The following is a 17,603-nucleotide window of genomic DNA, read 5'->3' as shown; positions in this document are numbered from 1 at the left end:
AGACAATGTTTATGTCCTCTTAGCAGGAAAATGAATGTTATTTAACTCTGGTTTTCCTTCTATTGCTACTTAAGGAAACAGTTTTCCTTTCATCTCTATACGTGCATTAAGAAATACATCCATCCAGACGGAATGAGTGATGCTCTGTGACTTGTGTGGTCATGCTTATGTCTCCAGTGCAACTTTGTAACAGTGACTGCAAGTTCAAGACCAAGCTATTTGCAGTCAGTGCATACATATTTTTAGCCTGGTTTTCAGAGAAAATAGAGATTATGTGCAGCGCTCTGTGAATGTCTGGCTTTTACTCTTGCTCTTAATAGCTTCTAAACCTTTTGACCAATTCCAGTTGCATTTGTGAGAGGGGTAGAAGCTTATCTCCAATAAATCTACAAGTTTTCTGTCAGTAGGCAGCCTACGCAGATGGAAAGATGCCTGCTGAAGGAGAGATTGCAGTCTGAACTCTTCCTACAACTTTGACAGACATTCCTAGGAAACTGGATTTTACCGGCTCAGTTGCTTACAAATCAACTTATATTGTGCTCCTATTTTTTGACCCTATCTCAAATTAGACTGTTACTTCCTCTTTGGACATTTTTGTAACAATTTTGTATATGGAGGAAGAGCAAGTATTTAGTCTTTAGCCCCAAATAGCTTTGTAATACTGCAGAAAGTGCATGATGAGAAAGAAAAGGCTTTTTAAAAAAAAAAACTTTATATTGTAATACTGTTCTTCATATATTATAATAATGGCCTGCTTATGTTAATTCCCTTTTGTTAAAATAATTATTTTAACTCTCTTCTTTCCTTTGTTAATTTTGTCTTGTAATAGCAATTCTTTAGAGATCCAGAAGCTTTTAGGATTCTTGTAGTTAGTTCCCTGAATGGAGCATGTTACTTGATAGGACACAAACTGAAACAGTTCAGTCTTCTTTCTGTATTTCTCCTCTGTATTTGTTTTGCATAAACATACTCTGTGTGACCCTTTCAACGAGCTGATCACTTTTGCACAGTGATATCTGTTGAATACATCTTACAGTCTTCTGTTTGTTTCTTCATGCTGACTTGATTAGTATTGTACCGTCATCTTCTTTCATGCATATCTTTCTTCTCAGGCATTTGGAGCCTAGAGGAGAAAACATCTATGACCTTCTTTCTTTAGATTAATTATGCATTACTTTTACCTTCATGTACTGTCCTTTCTTACCTTTGTGGAAAAAGTTCTGACCAAATGTACATGTTGAGGATATGTGCAAGATGTGATAGATTTGTGGAGATGCAGTCCATATTTAAATTTAAAAAAAACCAAAACACAACTTTTAAAGCTTTCCAGTTTTTTTTTCCTGATGCTATTTGTACTTCTGATAGTTGTTGACATCTTAGACTTTGAAAGACTTAGAGGTGACAGTTCTCTCTGCTTTAAGTTACTAGGTTATGCTTGTGCCAATCCTTGTTTCCTAGTTTTGTGTGTGTGTAGCTTTCTAGCAAAGATGTAGTGACGACATCCACTAGGTTTCACTAGCCGCAGCTGGAAAGCTGTGAGAGGTAGGATAACCACGGTCACCGCTGCGGGATACTTGTGCCAGCTCGGACTGGTGCTCGCTGCGTCTTGAGCTCTGGTCTCAGGTGATCCTCAGGACCAGACTTGCCAGCTGTGCAGGCAGGAGCACTGCAGGTGTGCTGCAGGGGCTGCCTGAGAGGATGCAGGAGGGCTTCTGAAGGATCAAGGTGACACTGGCAACTTTGCCGTGTGTGTGGGGCAAACAGGTCAGGAGCCTGCTGGGCTCTGGCTTGCTCCTAAGACCAAGCTGGGGTCAAGGCCTTTGTGCCTCCAGTAAGCTGCAGGTAAAACAGACCAGGCAACTCTTCCTATTAATCACTGAAAGGTGAAATCTGTGAAGGCCATAAAGCACAACATGGTTGTGAACTTTGTAATTGCTACACGTGTTGACACCGACCACTTCCTAAGGGTGCAGTGTGTATTATCTCATCTGCAGCTCTGATGGTAAACAGTTAAAAGCCTATAAGTTCATGGCTTTTCACGTGTTCATACTTGCCTGCAGGGTGTAAGTTTACCTTGAGGCTCCAAGCTAGTTTATTTTCTTTATCTTGTGATGTGACAGTCCCCGGCCTTGGGAAACGTTATGCTAGGAGCATTTGTGCTATGCGAGGCTTGCACTAAGCAGCGCTGCTGACCCTGGCACCTGTCCATGCTGTTGTTGGCTCTGGTACGTCTGTTTGGTTGTGCCCTGTACTTTGGATCCGTGTGGCTCCGAGGGAGCCGTTCTCCACAATCTGAGTTCATTCTTCTCTCTGCTGCAGTTTCTCACCTCCGCTGCTTGCCTGAGCAAACACTGCCAGAGGTTGGCTACCATTGCTGGGCATCAGCTGTGGTGGTGGTCGGAATATGTAACCTCCCATATTTATCTCCTTTCTTCCATGATGTGACGTCCCGCTGGAGCAGCAGCATTGGCTGTGTACTTTGCATGGATTTGTGTCTGAAAATCCATTCTCAAATATTTTACCAGTGACTGTTGAGAGTGAAACTTATAGTTCTTGCTTGTTTTACTGTCCTCTTTACATCTGCGAAGAGACATTAGTAGGGTGATAACCCACTCCTCTCTCATTTTTTGTTCGAGGTTGACATTGCCTTTGAAAAATCTCACTTCAGAGGGAGCAGTAATGTAGTTCCAGCTTCAGTTCACATTAGATATTTAGCTTAAAATCAAGTTATGACAAATCCTTAGACGACTCATAAATCCAAAGAGTGTGATAGTCTTTTTAGCAAACTGTCAGTTAGCGCTAAATATTTTCACCAGTCACTTCACATTTCCATTAGCTCCTTAAACAGCTGAAGTTCACAGATTTGAATGAAATACAGTGTTTATGGCCGTGTTCCCTGCCTTTCAATTTAGACTACTGCTATGAAGCTTTATTATAGTTACAGGTAAATGTGTTTTCAGGGGCTGCTCTTTCTTGAGGGGAAGATCACTGTTTTGTTTTCTCTTGTCTGAAAGGTCTGCATGTTTTTTGGGGGTTTCTTTTGGTTTGGTTTTGTTATCCTCTCCACGATTCTACTGTACTGGTCTCCTGACCAATGCAGGCCTGTCCTTGTTACTTTCATTAATGGGAATTGTTTCTTTTGGATAGGATGATTCAACATAGCTGCCAATATAAGGAAGAGTCAAACCATCATGTCCCCTCGTTGTGCTAATAATAGCAATGTACTATTTTTCTGGCAGGCAATGCTGCTGCTAGTGGCAGCTTCAGGAGGGATCAGTGGAAGGGCAGCAGGGTCATTCAGGATCTCTGCTTTTTCCTCTCACCTTAGTATCGTTTCTCATACAGCGTCATATCTCACCCCTTGAGACTGAGCCATTCTTTTCATCGAAATAACTGCATATTTCCCACTGTGATATCAACTAATTCTGGTCTTGAACTGTGGAAGAAGGGTGAAGATGGTGCTATTTTTTTTGGAGGAAAAAAAGAAAAAGGAAAAAAACCCCCAAAAACCAAAACAGGTTTTTTGTTACCCTGGACAGAGTGTTACTAAAATTACAACTTGGAGAGTGCCAGGGTAAAACAATACGTGGATGTGCACATCGGGATGTCCTATCAAAGTCACCTCAACTAATATGAAAATCCACTTGTCTTCTCAATACGAAGGGAGCTTTCATATGATTCCCTTGACATGGGTGATGTGGGAATTGTCCAACCCTGCTGGTTATGGAGGTTTTGAAGAATTCACAGTATCTGGAGTTTGATATGAAAGAGAGGAAATTCTTGTTCTCCTCAAAAAAAAAAAAAAATCATTACAGTCAAAGAAACTTAAGGGAAGTAGGCTTAAAGGAAGGACAGTAGAAATCTGTCAGGTTATGGCAAGGTCTAGACTTTTTCTAGTTTAAAGATTTCTGATAAATATTTTATGGACTTTGGTCTCATTTTCTTTAATGTTTGCCAATTATGCTAAAAAGTTGTTAATCTTGGGGAGGGAGGGAGGGAGAGGGTCTGAAGCAAACCAAGAAAATAACCTTTAAGTAAAGTACAGTTTAATTGCTTCAGAAACAGCAGCCCTATCTTTCCCCTGTGTAACTGCCTGCATTACTGCAAGGCCCGTGTAGAACTGCTAGCAAGTCAAAATGGCCCATTCCTTCATGTAGCAGGCTGCTCGCCCGCCCTCTGGGAGGGGAAGGGGAAGGGGAAAGCCAGTGCATACAGAGTAAGGCTGTGGCGTCAGTGTTTATCTGATTGAGAGCAGCTTAAAGGACGTAGAGAACTACCTGAAGCTAAAAGTGAACGGCCCACCTCTAAATAGGTATTTGGGGTGGTGACTGGGAAGACAGTAGGTACCTGTGCACTTGAAAGCTGCTGGAAGGCTGCAGGAGGTTAGTATCTGACCATCAGCAAGTAGGTCTTCCAATAAACGTGTGGGAAATGCTCTTTATAGAAGCTGTAGACCTGAGCTTAGGTGTTTCATGTTAGCCAAAGTCTTTGTGTCTGCTGTCCGAATGTTCCAGTGCTTGAGTGGGAGAAAATCAGAAGTTCCTCAACGAGATCCCTCCCAGACACTCATCAGAGCTTTGATTATTTCCATTCAGTGAAGATATGCAGAACTCTAGTACTTGAAAATGGTAAATGCTGTTAACATGACAATAAGAAATAATTTAAAACCTAGGTTCCTGTATGGTATGGACCTCATACCTTGAATACAGACATCGGATATAGGCACATGTTTTGATGCATTTATAAAAGCTAAAGAGAACTTCATGATAACTGTATCTTCCGTGATTGCATCATTATATGCTTAGGGAGTCTAAGTGCCTAATTGACTTTCTCTTTAATTGAGATGGCTCCTGCCATTTAAAACTAGTATATACCTACAGTGATGGGAAATCTGCAGGGATCAGAAAAGATTCCCTGATTTGCCTGAGAACTTTTTTCTAAATATACTGTTCTTGTATTTCTCTAAAACAACAGTTACTTTTCATAATAATAACACAAAAAACCTCCTCCAGTTTCATTTTTTTTCCTTCCTACTCAGCAGCCATTCAGTACACTGAAACAAGGAAATGAGGATATTTTGAAATAGGAATACTTTGCATAAATTACTTCCAAAAATACTTGCTGGTTTTGAATGTTGACATTTCCTATGTATGTTAACAGTTAAGTAATATAATGGAACTGTCAAAGAAAACAAGATGCGAGTTCCTCAGAAAAGAATAATGTAAATATAGTGGTTTTCCTCTCAGTGCGGTATGCTTTGGCAGATGTCATCTATTCCAGGGAAGTACCACATATGCAAAGCACGCAAATGCAAAGAGAGTGGTTTCAAGGCAGTCTCTCAAAATGAACAAGAGCATTGGATGTCTTAAAATTGTATGAACTCTTAATGTGTAAAGACTTGGTGTGTCTGTAAATGAGTGAGCAGTACTGTATGACAGGGAAGATGTGGGTTATTTCAGAACCTTCTTGGAGGATTGTCTGGTGTTGGCCATGGAGGCAGCCAGGCTGAATGGGGGCCTTTGACGCCTGTGGTGTTACAAATTACAGCATTGCATGCCTTGCTATAAATGAGCAACAGCGTACACAGAGAAGGGGCTGTGTACCCTCTATACAGAGCTGTATTTTCCTTCCTGACAACTTTTGTTCGGATCATTTCCATCTTCTTTTACACGCTCTCCCTGTCTTCTGTGTGTTGTTGTGTGGAGGGTGTTGGTTGGTTGGCTTGATTTTGAGGCTACATGGGAAACTTGAGACAGAAGATGGAAGATAAATCACATATCCAACTCCCTATTCCATCAAAGGACTGTAGTCCTCTCTTAACTGATACGGAGCCTTTGGTAAATGTGGAGATACAACACAAGACACAGGGGAAGAGCACTGGCAGTCACTGTACAGGTCTAATCCAACTGGCGTAGGGAGAGTACGCCACAGAGTTCTGGGGATATGGGGAGTGTATGCCTATAGTTATAGTGATAACATTGTTCTATCAATTTCTTCTTGCCTCCTCTTTTGCCTCTGTTTTGGCTGTGTAGCTCACTGCTAGTCAGCAGTGATCAAACCATTGCCAAGTTTGTCCATCTGGCTGTAGACTGTACAAAATACAGTTGTACCTCTGTTAACCTCTGTACCTCTGTCACGTGTTGTGTGGACAATTTGTAGTCTGAAAGGAGTTGCCCGTGTATTTCTCTTCACCCAGCCAATGCCTTGTGTGCTCATATTTCAAGGGGGAATGTTGGCACTTCAGGACTGTAGGAATGTGAATCTAGGGCATTTAAAATGAAAATTTCCTTCATTAAAAAAAAAAACCCCAAAACAACAACAAAAAATCCCATCCCTCCCCCCCCCCCCCAAACCACAAAACCAAACAACCCTACCTTTTTTCCAGTGAAATTCTTTTTGAGTTTCAAAGTACCTGAGATGAGCAGCAACTTCTCTGGTCCCTTTGTGGCTGACTGACAAAATGAGGTCAGGTTAAATCTGTGTGGAATTCTAGGTCATGCTGAACCTGCCCTTAGACTCCTGTTTAATTTTTCCTTAGTACTTTTAAGTGAACAAAGCTATAAAAAATATTTGCAAATGGAGGCACTAAAAAATGGATTTACCTTCTCATACATGGCTGAATTTTGGGAAATTTCTACCCATCCCTCAGACATTTTGGCTCTTCCTTCCAAATCATAGTCAAGTTATTTTAATATTTCTCCTTAAGAAACTAGACTAGCTAACCACATGGAAAAGCATTTTTTTCCCTACACAGTATTAAGACTCTTCAAAGTAGTATGATGTGCCTACATCTCCCTTTTTATAGGAATCCATACAATATTTCGTCAACTTTACTGCATTTGAAGATCATCTGGAAGGATTACAAAACCTTCTCCAGTAAGATAAATATGAAATGCTGATTTCATTATGTTAACAGTAGGTTTTGATTGTTTGTTCTTCACTGGAGGGGAAAATAAATATAGGGAAGACATTTTCCATTCCAGCTCTTTAATGAGCAGGTGTGTGTATGGGGGGAGTTATCTTCTCATGTAGGCTTAATTGTGTGTGCTTTTCTGTTGCACATATTATAGTAAGCCTGGTAGTTAAATCCAAGTGAAGACCACCTCTTCTTACAAATCTAAAATGACAAGGCTTCTTTTGCAAGTGCATCCAGGAGTTAGTAGAGTAGTAATAGTTGTCACGTTCAAAGCAAAGCTAGTAATTAAATCTTCTGGCCTGTCATGTTAGAAATGTAATATATTTCCGTTTCCAGCACACAGTATCTCATGTATTAGTATGAATGGATCTATTAAAATACCTTTTATCACTATGCTTTGAGCTTTTCTGTCTTCATGAAACCATGTAACTGCTTTCTCTAAAAAGCCTTTAAAGAGCTTCCTACATCTGATCTGATAAAAAGCATCTTGTTCTCATGAACCAGCCAGATGAATAACTCTTCAGCTGTGGTAACCTGAATAACGCTTGCCAAGAGAAAACGATGAGGGGTATGTCAACCTGAGGGAGGGAAGGGAAGGGTTGTGGTGGGTGGGTAGCTTCAGGCTCTGCTCCAGGGAGTCCATGGGAATTTCACCTCCCGGCTTGAATGACAGCGGAGTTAGGCTGACACTGAGCAGCAAGGAGCTTTACCCAAAGCTTGTATGTGCTTCTCTCTTCACTAAACTGTACATTTAAGTTCTGCTTAAGTGTTTCAAGATGTAACTCTATGTAACCTCTCTGGCACAGGGATCACAGGACTTTGGGTTGGTTGTGGCATGTAAATACCTCACACAGCAGAACTTCCTTTGACAAGTGCCTTGTGTCCCTGGCTCCTGTGGGAGCTGTTGCTGCTGAGGGATGTAATCTTTTACCTGTGGTTCTTCCCTCTTTCTGTAGGGGTGACAGTGTAGGACTGCATGAAATGCAGTCTCCTGACAAGGCTGAGGAGGCTGGTGGGAACATCACGTTTTGCATAATCATGCGTTGTCACCACCATAAGTAAAGGTGAGAATCCAAAGCTGAAATTCCCTCTTGTGTATGTAACCTGTCAAACTTCATCCTTTTTCCTATGTGTCCTTAAGCTTTCCTCCTTGGACCCTGTGGCTGCCGGGCCATAAGCTGCATCATCGGCTCTGACAGGGTGACGTGGAGGGAGATGAGTTTCACGGCCGTTCATGCCTCCTAGCTACTCCTGGCTGACACGAAAAACAGATGAACCATGGGCTGTCACACAAATATAGAGCAGATCCCATAGCCTTTCTTTCCGCATCTGTCACTGGTTCTGTGCTGAGCCTGACACAGGTTTCCTAATTCTGCCTGTCAGCTTGTGGCTCTGTACAATAGATCTTTCTTGTTGGGAAAACCATTACAGTACGTCGGCAAAAGCACGCTGGGTGAATGGAGCAGCAGCTGACTGTGAAATATAAACAATTAGATGTCTGTGGGAAATAAACTGGGAATCAAGATGCTCCAGAAGGACTGGGCCTAGACCAGACACCATTTAACAGTTTCATTTGTAAGACAGAAGCTTAAAAAAAAAAAAAGGCAAATTAAGCTTTACCAGTCTGTCATTCCCAGATTTTAATGATAAGTAAGCAGTCACAAAGAATTATTTCTTTCTTTTTGGTGAGTAAAACCAAAGGTAGGTATGCAGGGTGTGGCTGAATGCAGTCAGATTTCAGTGACAAGTTTACTGGATGTCCATAGCATGGGAGACTGCATCCTGGAAAGCAGCAACCCTGCAAAGGTATTGGGGATCATACTGGATACAGAGCTTTAAGTTACCAGTGCACTGTTGCAGGGAGAGGGCTAATTTAATCCTTGGCTGGTGGGATTTATAAAAGAAACATTTTTCTTTCTGTACAGCATTAATGACAGTAATACTCAAATTCTGTACCTGGTCCTAGTTTTCACGTCTTTAAAAGGTCTTTTGAAAACCTGCAGGAGGTATAGAAAAAGAGCTACAAGAATTGCTAGTGCTGAAAAAATTCCTGGTAGTGATTTAATGTGGAAAGGGTGGGGGGGTGAGCAGATTTTTTTTTCCCTGCATTTGTCTTATTTGTAATTATTGGATCCCTGTCCAGATAATTTTAGGACAGACTTCATCTCATCCAAAGACAAATGTCTAAAATAGGTAAGATGGATTGATCTGTCAGGTCCATCTGTGTGAGATAGATTGCTCTGTTGGTGATGGAGGACAATGTCACCAGCTGATCGGAAGTAGGCAGCTGGTTCTTAAACACTGGTAAAAATTATCAAGAGAAAACAGGCCGAGAAGGTTATTCAAATCATGGAGAAGGAGTTTGGGTATTTTACACGAATTAAGTAGCAAAAAAGGGTTAAAATGGCAAGGTGGCATGCAGGGGAGATGACCATTGTGTATGTCCCTTCAGAAATACTTCTCAAAGTCAAATTTTGTTGGTTGAAGCCCAAGAAAAGGAGGAAGATCTTCAGTGCCTGGATGAGCATTTTAGTTGTCTGACAGATCAGAAGGAAAAGACTGCATTTTATGTGTATTATGCATATTCTTTCTACAGGATTTAGACATACAGGTTCTTGTTGAATATCATGATCAAGCTGCAGGCTGGGGGACTGGCAGGATGCTGGCTAATCGAGGAAGAGCCTCTTGGGAAAGGAAAGCCCTGTGTGGGAGGGGAGATAAGAGGTTTGTCTGGCTCTGTAGGGCTTAACCTAGTAGCTGGATATCTCCAAGGAAATGTCAGAGAAGAGGATTGAAATTTCCAGTTTGGATAAGGAGAGAGAGGCCTGGAATTAGGAGGTAAATCTGTGAGGTCCCTCTGTAGAGAGGATAACTGAATTTTTGTGGCTGGGAGAGATTGCCCAGGAGCAAATAGGAGGAGAGGCAAACACTGCTGATAGAGGGAATTGTTTCCTCAGGATCCCTCCTCCCTTTGAAAGATAGAAGTGGGAGAGAGGGCCCCAGGAAGGCAGTGCTGGTGGAGTGCTTAGTGAAGTGCTGAGTGAGGTGCTGGCAGGGGCAAGATTTTAAGAGGAAGAAAGAAGTCAGGAGATGCTTGAGTCAGATGAAGCTGATGCAATGACTGAGAGTACTGGCCAGGACAAGTTTTGTGCTAAGGAAGAAGAAGCACTGGCAGAAGAGCTGGAAAACATCTGTAGTAGAGCTGTAGGAAAGGAGTTTGCAGGCAGCTTAAAAAGTAACCATACCCTGACAGTATGAGAAGAGACTGAGCATCTTAGCTGCCTTGACAAGAAAGTATCTTGTACTAAATTTCTTTTACTTTCATTTTATTTTTTATTTTCTTCCTCCTCCCATTTAGAAAGTGAGAGGCATAACTAGAACCACTGGCTGAAGTTCTAAATGGGAAGAAGATGAATGGCTGCAGCTCTTCAAACCAGTAAATTGCCCTTCCCACCATTAGAGAAAGTGGTGGATCTCTTGAGGTGCCCAGCCCAAGGCAGGTCGTGTACCCGGGCAGTATTTGTTAGCCTTGTGCAAGTTACTTGTCTTGCTTTCAGGGTACTTGGGAAATGGGTAATAATTTGGGGTGTTCAGGTTAACAAGCTAACGCATCCAATGGTCCTTCTGACCCTAAGCTCCAGGAAGACGTTTTCTTATTTTACAAGCAGATATACTGTAATGAAAACAGATTTTGTTTGTCATTTTTTTCCTCCTAAAGTGTCAAGAGAATGTGGGAAGAGGGCAATAACACAATTTTGTCAGATTTCCTAATTTTCAAGCAGGATTTGTGGTAAAGAAGCAAGTAGGAGGGGAAGGTTAAAGAGAGGAGGATGTGCAAGAAGGGAGGAGGGAATGTCTTTTTGGTGACATAACTGTTGGTTGAATAACTGATCAGTAGCCTAAAAATGTTACAGTACGCATGTATCTAAGCTTGTTCAAGTAAAGGTTGCCTGAGCTGTCAGGCCATTCCTTTATCTACTGTTTGTTTTGCCTTTTTCTAAAAGTATAGTAGGTATTTTTTCCGTATCACATTTCTCTCTAAATGGAAATCAGGGAGTGGAGGATGAGAATGTTGCAGAAATCAAATGCTCATTTTTAGAAGTTCCAAAGGTTAATGCACGCCTCAATAATGACAAGTATTTTTAAACAGCATGTTGTTTAAAACTCAAGTGAATAAGGAAGACCAGAATCTTGCATGTTCGGCTATAAACTAATTCCAAAGCTGCCTTTTTTTATATTTGAATAAAGGACAAGTTTTATGCTAAAAATCTACATACTCAGTTTGAGGATATAGGTTTTCTGAGTTTTCACTGGAAAGGAACTCAGCTCAGAAATTCTGTCTCAAAATAATACTGTTGAATAAATTTTGAAAATGGGAAATAGCTTGAAGTGAAAGTACGACTCGTGCCAGCTGCTGTGTTCTGAATTCCTCCTCTTCTCTGGCATCTCATCACACTTATTAAAATGCTCTGCCTACAGACTGATTTTGCTCAAAGTATTGGACTTTGCATGTGGTTTTGTATGTATGTTTTCCTGGTACAGTTTCTAGAAATGCTTTGATAATTGTGTGGAAAGTTGTTGTAGTTCACTGTTGGTTTTGTACATAAGAAGTCCCTGAACCTAGTGCTGGATGGATACAATTTGTGATCCTTCAGAGTATGTTTTCCTGAAGTTCTGGATCATGGGGGCTGCAGCTATGTAAGATGATAGTAAAATGTCTGGGTTTTTTTTCAGGCTTGGAAATCCATTGCATTACAAAAAAAAAAAATCTCTTGTGTGATGGGATTAATCTTCCCAAGCTGATAAGTACAAACTGAGCCAGTAAGTGCAGAGAGTAGAAAGGGTTAAGAGGTGAATTTTTTCTTTCTGCACTAAGACCACTTGTGCCACTGCACAATTTTAAAAGCTCATTGACAGAATGGAGCTGTTAGTTCCGGTTTTATACAGTCAATCTAAATAAAGTCTGACCCTTATTTTTTTGTTTTTCAGGCTTGTCTAACACTACCTTGAGCCAAATTCCTAGACTGGTTGGTGCTTTCTCATGGGATCCCTGTGACTGACAAAGGCGAGATTGTTGTGGTAGGCGTTTGCATTGACTGTCTTGACAACGCTTGGCCTAGGCACAGACAGATGCAGTTTCCAATGCAGACACTCTTTCATAGGACTCTTATGCCAACAGGAGATGGGGGGGGAGTGCCTGAGAGATGGGTTTTATTGTCTTTGGAACTGCGGTTGTGTTCCCCCATAAAAATCAAAACCACATAGCCCAAACTACTACAGAGGAGGGAATTTGTCAAAGTTTGCTTTTAATAATGGAGCTCTAGAGTGAAAAGGGTTGGTTCATTTAACACTTAAGTGTAGGAAAACAACAAAATCTGCATTCTAGTTAACTTCCTAGTGAAGTCCAAGGTGCAGGGAGAAAGACTTATTTTGGTCCAGTTCGATAACTGTCTTTGAAGCACAGTTTTATGGTACTACCTAAAATGGGTTCACTAGGCTTTTTACTTTTATATCTCTGTATAATATATATATATATATAAAAAATATGTATCTTTATACTTCTATAACAGAGCCTGTTTTGCTTTCATATATGGTCCTTGATTTAATAGCTTAATGTCCCACAATACTACATTTTCAATTTTAAACAGCAGTAGATCCATAGTCCAGATAAGGAAGTGAGATAATAAAAAAAGTTATTTCCTTTTTGAGATGGCTACAGATCTATATGTACTCCATAGCAAATTATTGATATATTTGATAAATGCATTTCCAGTCAATCAAAAAAAGTAGCACATATTTATCTTCTTGTCTTCTAGAAGGCAGTAAAAATTCTGTTTAAATAATTAAAGTCTGTCTGTTTCTCTGTTTGCGGTTTGGAAAAGATCATCCTGTAAATATCACTAGAGCTGGAAGTGCTGCATTATGCTTACTCTAATACATGGAGAAATGCAGAAATAATGACGTTTTTAGATTCTTCATTTGCCTGAGCTCGTGATTTGCTGTTGGTAGCTTCCATTTTCCCAAGCAATGCCACTTTGGCATGCATGCATCTTCTGGAAATAGTATTGAAAAGTCATATACTTATAGACTGGCAGATTTTAAATTTTTTTTCTCCTTTCCTTTGAAACTCATGTTCTTGGCTTAATTATGAAAGTGTAATGGTGTTCTTGCTTGACTTTTTCTGATCACAGGAAAAACCTCTTGTGAAGAAAACAGTCATGCCCTCATTGTCTTCAATTTAAGTATTAAGGTTTTAATGTAACAAGCTGTATGCTCAGCTTGAGTAACATTTCTTGGTGTAAAGAAGTACTGTAATTGTAAAGCTTGTTGAAATATTTTTCATCAGGGACTTTTTTTCTTCTCACATTTTTAGTACTAAGTGAAAAAATCTTTTTTGTCACATCTTTTTTACTAGCAGAAAAGCCAAATGGGGAAAAAAGGAAAAGAGATTAAATTTAATTTAAAACCAAAATGTCTGGTATTGTTTTCCATATCCCTTGCTTAAAAAGCAAGTTGACGTTAAAAAAACAATTCTACAGTTTTATTGATTTCTTTTTAACTAGTTGATTTAAAAATTAAATACAAAGAAGTGGAAAGGATTTCTTGGGTCCCTCACAGTTTGGGCTGTAGATAGTATAATTCCTTTCATAAACTTTCAGCTTACAAGTAATCAGTATTTCTGCTCCCCCTACTTTGGAAGGCTGTAATAGAAACATAATGCATCTCTGATTCTTGGAAACTTTCCTCAAATTTCTGTAATAAATGGACAATGGCAAGTGTGTATGTATCTGTCCTTGTGGTCAATGATGTCTTTCTAGCTTAAATAATTCCTCTCCCATTGTGTGATGTCCATTACCCTGCATCATGTGCCCGTCACATCAATGGGCCGAGGCCAACTGTATGAGGTTCAACAAGGCCAAGTGTTGGGTCCTGCACTTGGGTCACAGCAACCCCATGCAATGCTACAGGCTTGGGGAAGAGTGGCTGGAAAGCTGCCTGGTGGAAAAGGACCTGGGGGTGTTGGTCGACAGCCAGCTGAATATGAGCCAGCAGTGTGCCCAGGTGGCCAAGAAAGCCAATAGCATCCTGGCTTGTGTCAGAAATAGTGTGGCCAGCAGGACTAGGGAAGTGATTGTCCCCCTGTACTCGGCACTGGTGAGGCCGCACTTGGAACACTGTGGTTAGTTTTGGCCCCTCACTGCAAGAGAGGCAATGAGGTGCTGGAGCGTGTCCAGAGAAGGGCAATGAAGCTGGTGAAGGGTCTGGAGAACAAGTCCTGTGAGGAGTGGCTGAGGGAACTGGGGTTGTTTAGCCTGGAGAAAAGGAGGCTGAGGGGAGACCTTATTGCTCTCTACAACTACCTGAAAGGAGGTTGTAGAGAGGTGGGGGTCGGTCTCTTCTCCCAGGTAACAAGTGATAGGACAAGAGGAAATGGGCTGAAGTTGTGCCAGGGAAAGTTTAGATTGGATATTAGGAAAAATTTATTCACTGAAAGGGTTGTGAAGCACTGGAACAGGCTGCCCAGGGAAGTGGTGAGTCACCATCCCTGGAGGTATTTAAAAGATGTGTAGATGTGGTGCTTAAGGACATCGTTTAGTGGTGAACTTGGCAGTGTTAGGTTAATGGTTGGACTCGATGATCTTAAAGGTCTTTTCCAACCTAAATGATTCTATGAGTGTTCAGGGAGTGACCATATCACTTCTTGATCTCCATGTGTGAAGCTAAATAAGCCAAGGTCCGTTAGCCTCCTTCTCTGAGATCAGCTCTCCATCCCTCTCCGAGAGTCCCGTGCTTTTAGTCATGGTGGTCTGCCTCTGCACCCATTCTCCACCATGTTCTTAACAGCAGTGCAGCTTGTTCTCACCTCCCTGTTTAGTTATCTGCTGAGGTGTTTCTAAAGATCGTCAAACCTCTCCCAGCACCATATCCCCTCTTCTGAACTACAGGGGGAAAAGTGTGCATAAAGTACTCCCAGTACCTGTGTCCAGTCTCTCAGAAAAGCATGCAGAGCTGGTCTTTCTTTTTTCTTTTTCTTAAAGAAGTAGAAACCTCAGTTTAGTGTCGTTGTTCTGGCAAATGTGAAACAACTGTGGTCTTCTATGATCTTTTGTGGACTTCCGTGATCAGTGTGAGAGCAGCTCTGACATATCGTGCACATATCTGAAATATGCCTCGTGGTTTTGAATCTTTCTGCTGCCCGCCAACCCTATTTCACTGAAATGGCTCTGAAGGATTACTGAATGGAGCATATCCTGGCAGAGGTCTGTACTGGAAAATATTTGTGGCGTACGGATGATCATGAGGTATTCGTGTAATGAACAAGAATATACCATACATAGTTCAGACTATTCATACAAAGCAGAGGAGTGTTGTCCTCTGATTTCCCTTGTCTGGCAGGCAAGAGCCCACCACTCCTGTCAGTATGATAGTGAACATAGTGGCAGAACTCGTTGATCTTTCCTAAGCATCTAGAGAAAAGCTTGTGCGTCTCGTCATCTTTAGAGATGCTTTCATAGACATAGCTTGCTCCTGCCCTTTAGTAGGGAGAGAAGGGAGCAGATGGGGAAAGTCAGAGTTTGCCAGTAAAAGGCAAAATTCTTCTCTAATGATCTAGTGTTGGCTTGAAATTGTGGGGCTTTCTTATGGAGTTGTTTATTTCTCTCTCATTGTTTATAACCTTAAAATAGTTACAATGTTTCATTTTGCTGTGGAAGGAAGCAATCAAAACATTTTGGCTTTGCTTCAGATAAAGATAATGTTTTCTAACTAGCTGTCTGTAACCCTAATGGCAGCTGAGACCTCTAACTGAGTCAGGGTACCATAATTTAGTGACAATGTGCAGTGTGGATGATCTATCTCCAATGACACATTCATAATTTTTATTATTATTATTATGTTATGTCTTGTAGCAGTAGCCAAAGGCACAGCTTGGCTCAGTCCAACATAGAAAACTTTGATAGCTAAAATGAAATTTAGTAAAGATGTAAATACAATCTGCCTACAAAAGCCAACTAGTGTTTTTTTTTCAGCCTGTGACAAGAAGGAAGAACTGCACTCAGAGGTGACAAACTCATTCTGTGGTGACAGCCACAAAGTAAAGTTTGTTTTTAATTATAGTTCATGAAACAGGATGTAAAATTAAACCTATTTATTGGCTTTAGTCCACAAAAAAATATCTTCCAATAGCAAAGAAAGGTTTGAAGGTAGGAAATTACTTTTTCTTTTTAGGAAGCAAAATTTTTGAAGTAATTTATATTAGCTCATTCTAGAGCCATCTGCATTCCTTTGTTTTCCTGGTTGTTTGTATGTGCAGGTCTGTGGCTTGTGCAGAGCAACATGGAATGGTTTTAACTAGGCAAGGGCTTCTCAGTCTTCAAGGTTTTTAATTCTTAGTTCTGAATGTCTCACTGTTACTACAGAAGAACTTAGCATCCTATTGAAATAAACAGCTGTAGGTTGCATTTCTGGGGTTTTATTTCAAATACCAGAGGGGTTTTGTCTTTTTGTTTGGGTTTTTTGTTGCTGGTTTTTTGTTTGTTTGTTTTTAAACGTAGTATTAGCTTCTAGTAAGTCAGGTTGAATAAGAGGTTTTGGGGTTGTACCATATGCCAAAAACTAAATGCAAGTTATATCTCCCCTCCTTTTGCAGTCTGTAGAACTGAAAACTGGCTGCAAATGTTCACTTTTTGAACAGATTCTGTGTGTATGTGAAATTGTCTTTCTGAATAGTTTGTTCCTGGTTTTGTATAACTGGCCACTTTTCTGTTAAGAAGGGGTTGGAAGAGTCAGTGGAGTTGGATAGTTAATTTTTTTCTGCTGTTCAGCAAGTGCAAAGGGACTAGAAGACACCGACTACTGCAGATGCACAGAGCAACAGGGAAAAGTAGTAGGATTCCAGTGCTTAAATGTGCTGGAATGTACTGGCAGCCCACAAAGTAGGGAAGGAGGCGCAAGTCAAGACACTTGTCTGCTGTTGTGTATTTTGACCTTCATAGAGAAGAGTTAGGCAACCACTGCATACCAGTCCTTGTAGCAATCATGTCTTGTGCAAAAGGGTCTCGTTGCTGCATAACAAAGTCAGTTCCTGAGCTTTCACAAGCATAACTTCTACTTTTTCTACTTTTTTGAATGCAACTTACAGCAACTAATTACAGCAGTACTTGAGAAATTTTTTTGCTCCTTCCTAGATTCAGACATTACAACAGGGCCTCTAATTTTATCTCTGATTTAGTTTTTGATTCTCCTGTTAGTGTATTGATCCAAACAGGGATCAATAGCTCTCTCCGTGTTTGCTGTCATCTCAGTATTACTGAATCTTCCTCCATCCCCAGTAGCTAGAAATTGGGCTCTTCCTTCTTTTTTCTTTAATTCTGGCTTGCTTTCTGCATATCTCAATCCAGTTTCGATTTCCTATAAAACTTGCAGGTTGGCTTGAAACCATCCTGCAGGATAAGAACTGCCAGTGGGAATGAAGCTGCCAAAGAGCTCTGCATCTCGGAGAGGGGACCTGTCAGCTTCATCCCTTTCCTTTGCCAGTGTAGCAAAAGGCTGATTTACAGCTTGCCATGTTAATCGGTAGTCCTTTTAATGTCTCTGTCATGATTTTGAGGTGCTGGTTCCCATTTCTGGAAAGACTAGAGCCTGAGGCTGAGGAAGAAGCAGGTTGGTGGCTGGTCTGTCACAGGCA

At 40.9% G+C, this 17,603-nt stretch overlaps 1 protein-coding gene across 5 annotated transcripts in view; it reads left to right on the top strand.

Moving 5' to 3' along the window:
* The window catches only part of RNF144A (ring finger protein 144A), a 67,832-nt gene that overhangs the window by 5,787 nt on the left and 44,442 nt on the right, over nucleotides 1–17,603 (top strand). Inside the window, exons 2-3 of one of the 5 annotated variants that reach the window (XM_072855093.1) lie at nucleotides 7,873–7,980; nucleotides 11,906–11,995. The exons of 1 other annotated variant lie outside the window; for it this stretch is intronic. The gene's annotated coding sequence lies outside the window, so the exon portion shown is untranslated. Of the gene's footprint in view, nucleotides 1–7,872; nucleotides 7,981–9,735; nucleotides 9,755–11,905; nucleotides 11,996–17,603 lie in introns of those variants that run through there. 3 more of the 5 variants (XM_072855094.1, XM_072855096.1, XM_072855091.1) reach the window with 3 other exon arrangements.

Source organism: Ciconia boyciana, chromosome 3, assembly GCF_034638445.1.
Source record: "Ciconia boyciana chromosome 3, ASM3463844v1, whole genome shotgun sequence".
NCBI classification, from domain to species: domain Eukaryota; kingdom Metazoa; phylum Chordata; class Aves; order Ciconiiformes; family Ciconiidae; genus Ciconia; species Ciconia boyciana.
This window is presented reverse-complemented; position numbering and strand designations above follow the sequence as displayed.